General features: G+C 56.2%; 1 protein-coding gene across 1 annotated transcript in view; it reads left to right on the top strand.

Annotated features, from left to right (window-relative positions):
• The window catches only part of specc1la (sperm antigen with calponin homology and coiled-coil domains 1-like a), a 477,385-nt gene that overhangs the window by 22,789 nt on the left and 442,408 nt on the right, over positions 1 to 12,188 (top strand). The gene's annotated exons all lie outside the window — the stretch shown is intronic.

Raw genomic sequence — 12,188 nt, forward strand, 5'->3', positions numbered from 1 at the left:
GTCAACTGTGTGGAATTTCACACTGCAGTGCTAGCTTTTTATGGAGATGATTTCTTCCCCTGAAAGAAATGGGAGTAGTTAAAGCAGGACAGAAATCTCTCTTGGGCTTTTTGAATTTCAGTCATCTGATTGTTTGAATGCAGTTAAATACATCCAGACTGCGTCCTACGTTAGTATGCCCTCTGTGTCCAGGAAAGATTTAATACAATTTATTTTTAAAAGTGCCTCGCTGAGAAAAAGTGTGAATGCTTTATTTTCAAGTGTGATTTTTTTTAAGTAAAGCTCGGGAAGGTTATGGTACAGTTCAACATTTGTAGTTTTGAAAACTGACTTGGTGACTAGATTGCTGATTATTCTACTTTTGAAGATTCAGGTTGGTGAAATAGAAGCACTTTTAAGTTACTTTCAGATTTTATATTTTGTAGTTTTAAGCAAACATTTATAGACATTTAAAACTGCCTTAAAGATGGTGCTACTGTCTAAAATGGTGTTTCTAACTGAGACTGCAATTTCAACTCCTGTTTACAAATGCACTGATTCCAGTTTGTAAGTGGAATTCAGGTCAGATATTTTTTGGCAAATTTGTTTCTTTGAGCAGTCTTCAAGCAGTTGGATTTGTGGGTTCCTGGCTCCTTCCCCCAGCCCCCAGTTTAAGTCAGACAGTGGGCTTTTCACAGTTCCTCTCTTTGTCTTGGCTGAAGCTGGCTGTATTTCCAGGTTCTTCCCATTGTAAATGTATGGTGAGTGCCAGATTGAACCACTGCCTGGGAATTTGCACCTTCTCTAAATTGGGGAACGGAAGTCTGCTCAGTCCTGTAGCAGCACAGATTCAGGTGTTTTTCTGACCTCTGACTATTGTCAGAAACCTTCTGTTAAACAGCAGCCAATTGATCTCCACCCTTGCTTGTGTATGCACTGAGGAATGATAAAAAATCTATCTGAGGAGAGAGTTGCTGACTGTATCTGATCTGATGGGTGGTCTACAGGGTGAGCATGTGTTCAGTGGAATCATGGGAGGGCTTCTTTGCATAGATTTAAATCACAGTATTTAAATACAGCACTGAAGAGGGCATTCTGACCATCGTGCCTGTGCCAGTTCTTTGAAAGAGCTGTCCAATTAGTCCCACACACTTTGCTCTTTCTCCATAGTTCTTCCAGTTTTCCCCCTGCTCCTTCCTGTTTCAGACAGAAACTTCCTGCCCAAGCTACAGATCTCTGCTCCTATTTCCTCTACCTAGTGCTCAGGAACTGGTGTGCATGGGGCGTTGGGCAAAGGACAGTCAGCTGCATGTAGCCTGGAGGATGTTTAATTTGATTTTATGAATGTGCTGCAAAGTGCCATTGTAGTTCAGTGGGTAAATGTTGGCCTTTATCTCAATGGGGCTGGATTACAAAGTGGAGGAAGCGATTCTTCAGTTGTACAGAGCCTCAGTCAGGGCCCATGGTCAAGCCTTCTCCGAACTCATCTTGTCCATGAGACCAATCTCCTGCTCTCTTGACGCTATCCCCACCAAACTGCCGATCACCCAACTTCTCTTCCTGGCCCCTTGTTAGCTGATATTGTAAACAGTTCCCTCTGCTCTGATACTGTACCCCTCCCCTTCATATCTGCCATCATTGCCACTCTCCTTTTTAAAAAAAAAAACACACTCTGTCCTTGCAAACTACCATCCCATCTCCAACCTCCATTTCCTCTCAAGTCCTTGAACGTGTTGGCGCCAATGTTCCCTTTAAACTGCGCATCTGCACACTGCTCCAGGGAACCCGCGCAGCCGGCTTGCAGCTTTTTAATGTAAAAACCACTCCCCTGCACGGTATTTTGAATGGCTCACACAGCACCCCAAAAATTAGCAGGGAACATTAGTTGTCGCCTCCAAATTCTGTGTCCATCTTTCCCTCAACTCCATGTTTGAACCGCTCCAATCAGGTTTCCACCCTGCCACAGCACTGAAATGACCCATAGCAAAGTTACAAATGACATCCTATGTGACAGTAACCGTGGTGCATTATCCTTCCTCATCCTTCTCGACCTGTCTGTAGTCTTTGAGACGGTTGACCACACCATCCTCCTCCAAACCCACACCCCAGCTGAGTGGGACTACCCCCGCCTGGTTCCATTCTTAGCTATCCAGTTGTAGCCAGTGAATCCCCTGCAATGGGTTCTCTTCTTGCTCCTATACCATTACCTCTAGAGTTACCCAAAGATCTAACGTTGGCCCCTCCTATTTCTCATCTACATGCTGGCTCGATTTTAAAATTCTAATCCCTTCATGGCCTCGCCCCTCCGTATCTCTCTAACTTCCACTAGCAGTACAACCCTCGAAGATCTCAAATTCTTCAATTTTGGCCTCTTGTGCATCCCCAATTTCCGTTGCTCAATCATTGGTGGCCGTGCCTTCAGTTGCCTGGGCCCCAAGCTCTGAAACCTCTCCGCCTCTACCTCTCTCTCCACCTCTCTACCTCTCTCTCCTCCTTTAAGACGCTCCTTAAAACCTACCTCTTTGACCAAGCTTTTGATTACCTATTCTAATACTCCTTTATGTGGCTTGGTGTCAAATTTTGTCTGAAATGCTCCTGTAAAACGTCTTGGGACGTTTTACTACTTTAAAAGTGCTAAATAAATGCAAGTTGTTGTTGTTCACTGAGGCATAATCAAAAAAAGTAGACGCCAAGCCAAAGAAGGAGATATTAGCAGGGGTGAATGTAAGTTTGGTGAAAAAGGTGGTTTTAAGCAGAGTCTTGGAAGAGTTTAGGGAGGGAATCCCAGAGCCAAGGCAGCTGAAAGCACAGATGGCCAAGGTGAGAAGAAGGAGAGATGCACAAGAGGTCAGAGTCCGAGGAGTGGGGAGTTTGTGAGGAGAGAGTTGCAAGTGTGCAGGAGGTTAGAGATGGGGCACAGTGAATCTATAAAGTGATTTAAACACGAAGGTGAGAGTTTTAGCAGCAAGTGGACTGAAGTGAGGTGGAGCAGGGCAGTGTTTGGGAAGTGGAAGTAGGTGATCTAGATGGAGACAATATTGAATCAGATGTTCAGCTTAGTGTTGGATAGGCCGCTAGGTTCATACTTACACAGGACCAGATGGGATGCAGTGGGATGGAATTGGTGGCAAGTGTACGGAGTTTGTGGCATGGGCCAAAGACACTGGCTTTAGTGTTTCCAGTGTTCAACTGGAGGAAACCATGGATCATTTAAGTCTAGCTGTCTGATAACACAGCCAGTGGAGAGGTCAAGAGAGGTGGTAGAGCTGGGTGTCATATTTGTGGAGCCTGACCCCCGTGTCTGTGAATGTCCCCACGGGGCAACATGTAGATGATAGAGGAGGGGAGCAAGGGTGGATCCTTGGGGGACTCTGGAGGTAATGATGCCTGGGGGGGGGGGGGGGGGGGGAAGAGATACTATTACTGGAGAGGTTCTGACTACGATGGGATAGTAAAGAGCGGAACCAACCGAAAGCAGACCCACTGAGCTGGACAAGGAGGAGAGGCTTTGGAGGAGAGGTGTTGACATCCGTGTCAAATTCTGCAGAGAGAGTTCCCGGTCACAGTTACCGAGGGTGGCATTTGTGAATTTGGTTAGGGCCATTTCAGTGCTGTATAGCGAGGGAAACCTGACTAGAGAGATTCAAACAGGAAAGGTGGACATGGATTTGAGAGGCAACAATATATTCAAGATTGTTGGAGAGGAAAGGAAGGTTGGAGATAGGGCAGTACTTTGCAAGGAATGCAAGGGGGTGATGATGGCACTTGTGAAATGGAGGGGACAGTACCTGAGGATAGAGAACCATTTACAATTTCAGCTAACATGAGGGCCAGGAGTTTTAGTGGGAATGGGGTCAAGGGAGCTGGAGGTCGGTCTCATGGACAAGATAAGCTTGGAGAAGGCTTGAGGGTAGATGGGAGAAAAACTAGAGAGAGATGCAGGTTTGGTACTAGGGCAGCGGGACCTTGGGGGGAGGTTTGGCTTGGTACGGAAGGGTGGTGAAGCAGCAGAAACAGATGAACAAATCACCTTTGACAAGGAAGTCCATGAGCTCCTCGCACATGTTTTTGGAGGTGGCAGGGGAGAGGGGTTTAATGAGATGGTTGATCATAGAGAAAAGAAGCAGGGTGCTATTTTTGCTCTCCTGGATGACCTTGGAGTAGTGGGTGGTTTTGGCAGAGAAGAGTGAGGCCCAATAGTGCTGGGTGTGGTCCAGCCAGACCTGGTGATGGATGGCAGAGATTAGAAGAGACATGTCCTGTCCCATAAACAGAGGATCTGCCCCCCCATACTCAAGGTGGCTTGTACCAGATAGACCTGTCAGGTGTGTATGGGGGATGCGGCATGAAGATGAAAGCTGGATTACAGTCTATTCCAGGTAACTTCTTTACCATTAAAGAAAATTGAAACGATACAGTAATACAAATTAAGCAACAAAAATAACAGAGCAAAGTGGGAATTTAGTGCTTTAAAAATTAAATTATCGAATAATTGAAATGAAGTGTCTTTGAGTGAAAAGGAATAGACTTTATTCTTTATTCTTCGGCTATCTGAAGCCTACATGCAAGTGCTTGTGTCAATTCTGCAAAATTATTTGTCGCAATGCTCCCTTACCAGATATTGTGGTATAAAGTCGCTTTTAGTTTGTAAGGAGAGAAGCTGGTTTATGGGACTGGTGTAGGGCATTAAGCACAAGATAAATATCTGAATAAAGCCTAAAAATACAACATTGGGGCCCATGGACCTAGAGAATTCACAGGGGAATTCAAAGCAATCTGCAAGGGCATCAGATTGGTGTATTTTTCTTCTTTGTTTATTTGCCTCAGCGGATCCTGGCTGGTGTCCTTCTGGGTTTGTGCCAGGTGTGCTAGACCCGTGTGCCCAGAGTTCACACCACTAGTATTGCTCTCATGCAGCGTGCAGTCAGCTGTAGTGGAACAGTGTGTGATAGATGTAGTGCTCAGTCAGTATACCCAGCAAGTGTGGACCTGCCCAAATAGGTCAGTAACTGAGAGCTGCTGGATGATGGACAGTAAGCAGTTTTCAAAAGGAAATAGATATTTTTAAGTATTGCACAACATAGGATCTCCCCCCCTGTGCACGTATATCTGTTCTGTATCGAGGGAGTTCAAAGTTCAATCCTGTCTTCTCTGCTATTGTGCGTTGTGGATGGAAAATATTTCTGTTAATGTTGAGGGAAGGGAGAGGCCAAGGTAGTTTCTGCAGAATGTGAGGTTTGACTTTGTCTTCTAATTGTAATGTTGAATATTTGCTGCTGTTTTTCTTGTGCTGCACTCCTCTCCACTTTTGTCAACTTATCCTAGCTTACCTCATCATTGGAGGGGATCCAACTTGCTATTCTTTGGGCAGCCTGGTGGATAGACCAAGCCATGACCATTACCATGGACGTTCATTTGTTCCGACGTTCCTTGCATTAATTGGCAGGATTGTAACTGAAAGTAAGACATTTGGCAGAAGTGGAGAAATTGCATTGTTTTTGGATGAAATGTTAGTTTAAAAAAAAATGGCACTGGCTCAGTATTGAGTAATTATTATTCACTCAAAGCCAGACACATAAGCATCTGAATGATTAGAACTGAGGGGCCCTAAATTTTAGCTTGTGTCTTGTTGACAGACACTTTATCCTCTGAGCTTCATCCCCTTACGCCCCCACCTAAATGGGGCCAAGTTTCGACAGACCCTTACAACGACACACCTCCATGAAGTTCGCCGACTTTCTGGAACAAAAAACGTGCGTAATCCTTACCGTGGTATTCTCCACGCTCATCAGGCCTCCTTCGGACTCGGCGGAGCGTAGAAGAACCAGCGGGGGGCTGAAAACAGTGCCGGGACTTCTGCACATGCGCGCTAGAGTGTGCGTGCATGTGCAGTAGCCCCTCGCCCCCGGATTCTGTGTGCGTGTGCTGCAGACTGTGTAGGAGGGGTCCGAAGAACACCGCCCGTGTAGCCCTGGCCGAATGGGCTCCCCGCCGCGAGCTGCGAGTGAACAGATGCCAATGTCCGTCATCGGAGACAGGAGATCCCCGGAACAGAAAGGGAGAAGGAGCTGGCAAAAGTGACCATCACTGAGGGCACCGAGTGTTCCTTGGATCTGTCTCGGAGATGTTCAGGGTGGGGGTGAGGGTAGAAGGAAAGCAAACATATTGGGGGCAAGATGTGACCTGGGCAGCCTCGTCTGTTTAATGTTGCCCCCTCCACCCCCATCACCTCCTCTACCCCTCCCCCCCATCCCCTTCTCCGCCCCCCCATCCCCTCCTCCCTCCCTCCACCCCTCTCATCCTCCTCCTCCCTCTCCTCCACCCCCTCCCATCCTCCTCCTACTCCTCCGCCTCGCCCCCTCCCGCCCTCCTCCGCCTCGCCCCCTCCCGCCCTCCTCCGCCTCGCCCCCTCCCGCCCTCCTCCGCCTCGCCCCCTCCCGCCCTCCTCCGCCTCGCCCCCTCCCGCCCTCCTCCGCCTCGCCCCCTCCCGCCCTCCTCCGCCTCGCCCCCTCCCGCCCTCCTCCGCCTCGCCCCCTCCCGCCCTCCTCCGCCTCGCCCCCTCCCGCCCTCCTCCGCCTCGCCCCCTCCCGCCCTCCTCCGCCTCGCCCCCTCCCGCCCTCCTCCGCCTCGCCCCCTCCCGCCCTCCTCCGCCTCGCCCCCTCCCGCCCTCCTCCGCCTCGCCCCCTCCCGCCCTCCTCCGCCTCGCCCCTCCCGCCCTCCTCCGCCTCGCCCCCTCCCGCCCTCCTCCGCCTCGCCCCCTCCCGCCCTCCTCCGCCTCGCCCCCTCCCGCCCTCCTCCGCCTCGCCCCCTCCCGCCCTCCTCCGCCTCGCCCCCTCCCGCCCTCCTCCGCCTCGCCCCCTCCCGCCCTCCTCCGCCTCGCCCCCGCCCGCCCTCCTCCGCCTCGCCCCCGCCCGCCCTCCTCCGCCTCGCCCCCGCCCGCCCTCCTCCGCCTCGCCCCCGCCCGCCCTCCTCCGCCTCGCCCCCGCCCGCCCTCCTCCGCCTCGCCCCCTCCCGCCCTCCTCCGCCTCGCCCCCTCCCGCCCTCCTCCGCCTCGCCCCCTCCCGCCCTCCTCCGCCTCGCCCCCTCCCGCCCTCCTCCGCCTCGCCCCCTCCCGCCCTCCTCCGCCTCGCCCCCTCCCGCCCTCCTCCGCCTCGCCCCCTCCCGCCCTCCTCCCCCCCTCCCTCCTGCCCCTCCTTCCCCTCGCCCCCTCCTGCCCCTCCTTCCCCCCCCTCCCTCCTTCCCCCCCTCCCTCCCGCTCCTCCTTCCCCCCCTCCCTCCCGCCCCTCCTTCCCCCCTCCCTCCCTCCCCTGCTCCCCCTCCCTCCCCTGCTCCCCCTCCCTCCCCTGCTCCCCCTCCCTCCCCTGCTCCCCCTCCCTCCCGCCCCTGCTCCCCCTCCCTCCCGCCCCTGCTCCCCCTCCCTCCCGCCCCTGTTCCCCCTCCCTCCCGCCCCTGTTCCCCCTCCCTCCCGCCCCTGTTCCCCCTCCCTCCCGCCCCTGTTCCCCCTCCCTCCCGCCCCTGTTCCCCCTCCCTCCCGCCCCTGTTCCCCCTCCCTCCCGCCCCTGTTCCCCCTCCCTCCCGCCCCTGTTCCCTCCTCCCTCCTGCCCCTCCTTCCCTCCTCCCTCCCCTCCTTCCCCCCCTCCCTCCTGCCCCTCCTTCCCCCCCTCCCTCCTGCACCTCCTCCCCCCCTCTCTCCTGCCCCTCCTCCCCCCTCTCTCCTGCCCCTCCTCCCCCCCTCTCTCCTGCCCCTCCTCCCCCCCTCTCTCCTGCCCCTCCTCCCCCCCCTCTCTCCTGCCCCTCCTCCCCCCCCTCTCTCCTGCCCCTCCTCCCCCCCCCTCTCTCCTGCCCCTCCTCCCCCCCCCTCTCTCCTGCCCCTCCTCCCCCCCCTCTCTCCTGCCCCTCCTTACCCCCCCCTCTCCTGCCCTCCTCCTGCCCCCCCCTCCCTCCTGTCCCTCCTTCCCCCCCTCCCTCCTGCCCCTCCTTCCCCCCTCCCTCCTGCCCCTCCTTCCCCCCTCCCTCCTGCCCCCCTCCCTCCTGCCCCTCCTTCCCCCCTCCCTCCTGCCCCTCCTGCCCGCCCCTCCTGCTCCTCCTTCCTCCCCCTCCCTCCTGCTCCTCCTTCCTCCCCCTCCCTCCTGCCCCTCCTTCCCCCCTCCCTCCTGCCCCTCCTTCCCCCCTCCCTCCTGCCCCTCCTTCCCCCCTCCCTCCTGCCCCTCCATCCCCCCTCCCTCCTGCCCCTCCATCCCCCCCTCCCTCCTGCCCCTCCATCCCCCCTCCCTCCTGCCCCTCCTTCCCCCCTCCCTCCTGCCCCTCCTTCCCCCCTCCCTCCTGCCCCTCCTTCCCCCCTCCCTCCTGCCCCTCCTTCCCCCCTCCCTCCTGCCCCTCCTTCCCCCCTCCCTCCTGCCCCTCCTTCCCCCCTCCCTCCTGCCCCTCCTTCCCCCCCTCCCTCCTGCCCCTCCTTCCCCCCCTCCCTCCTGCCCCTCCTTCCCCCCCTCCCTCCTGCCCCTCCTTCCCCCCTCCCTCCTGCCCCTCCTTCCCCCCTCCCTCCTGCCCCTCCTTCCCCCCTCCCTCCTGCCCCTCCTTCCCCCCTCCCTCCTGCCCCTCCTCCCCCCCTCTCTCCTGCCCCTCCTCCCCCCCTCTCTCCTGCCCCTCCTCCCCCCCCTCTCTCCTGCCCCTCCTCCCCCCCTCTCTCCTGCCCCTCCTCTCTACTGCCCCTCCTCCCCCCCTCTCTCCTGCCCCTCCTTCCCCTCTCTCTCCTGCCCCTCCTTCCCCCCTCCCTCCTGCCCCTCCTTCCCCCCTCCCTCCTGCCCCTCCTTCCCCCCTCCCTCCTGCCCCTCCTTCCCCCCTCCCTCCTGCCCCTCCTTCCCCCCTCCCTCCTGCCCCTCCTTCCCCCCTCCCTCCTGCCCCTCCTTCCCCCCTCCCTCCTGCCCCTCCTTCCCCCCTCCCTCCTGCCCCTCCTTCCCCTCCTGCCCCTCCTTCCCCCCTCCCTCCTGCCCCTCCTACCCCCCTCCCTCCTGCCCCTCCTACCCCCCTCCCTCCTTCCCCCCTCCCTCCTGCCCCTCCTTCCCCCCTCCCTCCTGCCCCTCCTTCCCCCTCCCTCCTGCCCCTCCTTCCCCCCTCCCTCCTGCCCCTCCTTCCCCCCTCCCCTCCTGCCCCTCCTTCCCCCCTCCCTCCTGCCCCTCCTTCCCCCCTCCCTCCTGCCCCTCCTTCCCCCCTCCCTCCTGCCCCTCCTCCCCCCCTCTCTCCTGCCCCTCCTCCCCCCCTCTCTCCTGCCCCTCCTCCCCCCCTCTCTCCTGCCCCTCCTCTCTCCTGCCCCTCCTCCCCCCCTCTCTCCTGCCCCTCCTTCCCCTCTCTCTCCTGCCCCTCCTTCCCCCCTCCCTCCTGCCCCTCCTTCCCCCCTCCCTCCTGCCCCTCCTTCCCCCCTCCCTCCTGCCCCTCCTTCCCCCCTCCCTCCTGCCCCTCCTTCCCCCTCCCTCCTGCCCCTCCTTCCCCCCTCCCTCCTGCCCCTCCTTCCCCCCTCCCTCCTGCCCCTCCTTCCCCCCTCCCTCCTGCCCCTCCTTCCCCCCTCCCTCCTGCCCCTCCTTCCCCCCTCCCTCCTGCCCCTCCTTCCCCCCTCCCTCCTGCCCCTCCTTCCCCCCTCCCTCCTGCCCCTCCTTCCCCCCTCCCTCCTGCCCCTCCTTCCCCCCTCCCTCCTGCCCCTCCTTCCCCCCTCCCTCCTGCCCCTCCTTCCCCCCTCCCTCCTGCCCCTCCTTCCCCCCCTTACTCCTGCTCCTCCTTCCCCCCCTTACTCCTGCTCCCCCTCCCTCCTGCCCCTGCTCCCCCTCCCTCCTGCCCCTGTCCCCCCTCCCTCCTGCCCCTCCTCCCCCACCTCTCTCCTGCCCCTCCTCCCCCCCTCTCCTGCCCCTCCCCCCTCCCTCTTCCCCTCCTCCCCCTCCCTCTTCCCCCTCCCTCTTCCCCTCATCCCCCTCCCTCTTCCCCTCCTCCCCCTCCCTCTTCCCCTCCTCCCCCTCCCTCTTCCCCTCCTCCCCCTCCCTCTTCCCCTCCTCCCCCTCCCTCTTCCCCTCCTCCCCCTCCCTCTTCCCCTCCTCCCCCTCCCTCTTCCCCTCCTCCCCCTCCCTCTTCCCCTCCTCCCCCTCCCTCTTCCACTCCTCCCCCTCCCTCTTCCCCTCCTCCCCCTCCCTCTTCCCCTCCTCCCCCTCCCTCTTCCCCTCCTCCCCCTCCCTCTTCCCCTCCTCCCCCTCCCTCTTCCCCTCCTCCCCCTCCCTCTTCCCCTCCTCCCCCTCCCTCTTCCCCTCCTCCCCCTCCCTCTTCCCCTCCTCCCCCTCCCTCTTCCCCTCCTCCCCCTCCCTCTTCCCCTCCTCCCCCTCCCTCTTCCCCTCCTCCCCCTCCCTCTTCCCCTCCTCCCCCTCTTCCCCTCCTCCCCCTCCCTCTTCCGTTCCTCCCCCTCCCTCTTCCCCTCCTCCCCCTCCCTCTTCCCCTCCTCCCCCTCCCTCTTCCCCTCCTCCCCCTCCCTCTTCCCCTCCTCCCCCTCCCTCTTCCCCTCCTCCCCCTCCCTCTTCCCCTCCTCCCCCTCCCTCTTCCCCTCCCTCTTCCCCTCCTCCCCCTCCCTCCTGCCCCTCCCTCCTCCCCCTCCCTCCTGCCCCTCCCTCCTCCCCCCTCCCTCCTGCCCCTCCTGCCCCTCCTCTCCCCCCTCCCTCCTGCTCCTCCTCCCTCCCTCCCTCCCCCCCTGGAAATTTTAATGAATTGTTCATTATTTTCCAGGTTTGACTCGTGTAGTATTTTATTTCTAGGGGGTTTCAATACTGCAGGAATTACAGTCAGAGGTTGGGATTTAGGATTGGTTCTTGCCTGAAATCCTAAAATGTAATTGGACTGTGCCAAAACACTGTGGGTAATGTTTATATTTATAAATAACATGGCTGCCGGCGAGTCTGGTTTAGCGCTCTCCTTTGTTTTTGACCCCCAAAAACAGAAAAGAATATTTTTGTAGTCCTCTGGCAAATGTTTGGTTAATGTTGTGGACTTGTTTAAAATATTTTCAGAATTTGTAGTGCCTTTATTTAAACTGTCGTCAATTTGTGTTTCTTGAGGTGATAATGGCCTAAACCGTCCTCCCCATTGTGCATGAGGATCACTTGGTCACTTGATTGCAGCAGTCACATTGGAAATGATTGAAGTGTTGAGGTGGTTGTTTAGAAGGAAGGATGTTGATCCAGCTCTTGTGTGACAAAATAATAAGCATGGAGGAAACGTTGTCCAGCATCATTATTCGATGGATCATTGCTGTTTGTGAAATGTGTGATTTAAGAGAAAGTGTTAATGTAGATATCGCATGACACTCGGACTAGGAATCGGATAAAATGACTAATCAGCTGCCCAAAAGCTTTTACTCTTCTTTCATAAATGATTCCTTTTTAACTGCAGAAATATGTGACTATTGGAATTCTTTCTGATTCATTCAACTTCCATATTCAGATCACCTTTGCCATCATCCACAAGATTGGGGAAAAGTGGAGAAATTTTAAGAGATTCACACTTGGTGTTGCCATTTTAAGTAGGTGAGCTTTTCCTCTCCAGTATGTATAAAGCCAGGTTCTGGTTGTTGACTATATTTTGAGTGTGTCTGGACTATGTTGCCCATACATAAAGGAAAAGTTTGTTAGGTTTTTCCTACTGTTATTACTGTCTGTAGCATATATGGGTGCTGTGTAAATTTTTGTTCAAAGCTTCAACATAAACTCGAGTCTTTGATAACATTTCCCTATCTCTTTGCCAAAGACGCGCTTTATTATAGTACTTTATTATTGGCCAACCTTGCTGTACCTTGGATGGATCACATTGATTGATTCTTCAACCTTTGGTTTAATGCCATTTACTGATTTGAAGGTCTGAAATGGAACCTCGCTAGTGACTGATGCCTGAAACATTTGCTTCCATCACCCAACTTTCTGAAGTGTGAGGCTTGAATCAAACTCAGCTGACTGGCTTGAATTCATGGGAAGACTATCCTGATAACAGGAATGTCCAAACTCAGTTCTTTCAAGTGGATGAGATCTTGAGTCCAGGTTATAGAGGGAGTAAAGTTGAGGTAACAGCACTGCAGACATGATAAAAGAACAAGTAACATCCTGCACTAGCTCATGTTGATTGGCAGAAGATGTTGGATCTTGCAGGGCTCATATAAATCTCAAACCTGCTAAACATCAGGTGTTCCA

Source organism: Pristiophorus japonicus, chromosome 8 (genome assembly GCF_044704955.1).
Source record: "Pristiophorus japonicus isolate sPriJap1 chromosome 8, sPriJap1.hap1, whole genome shotgun sequence".
NCBI lineage: Eukaryota > Metazoa > Chordata > Chondrichthyes > Pristiophoridae > Pristiophorus > Pristiophorus japonicus.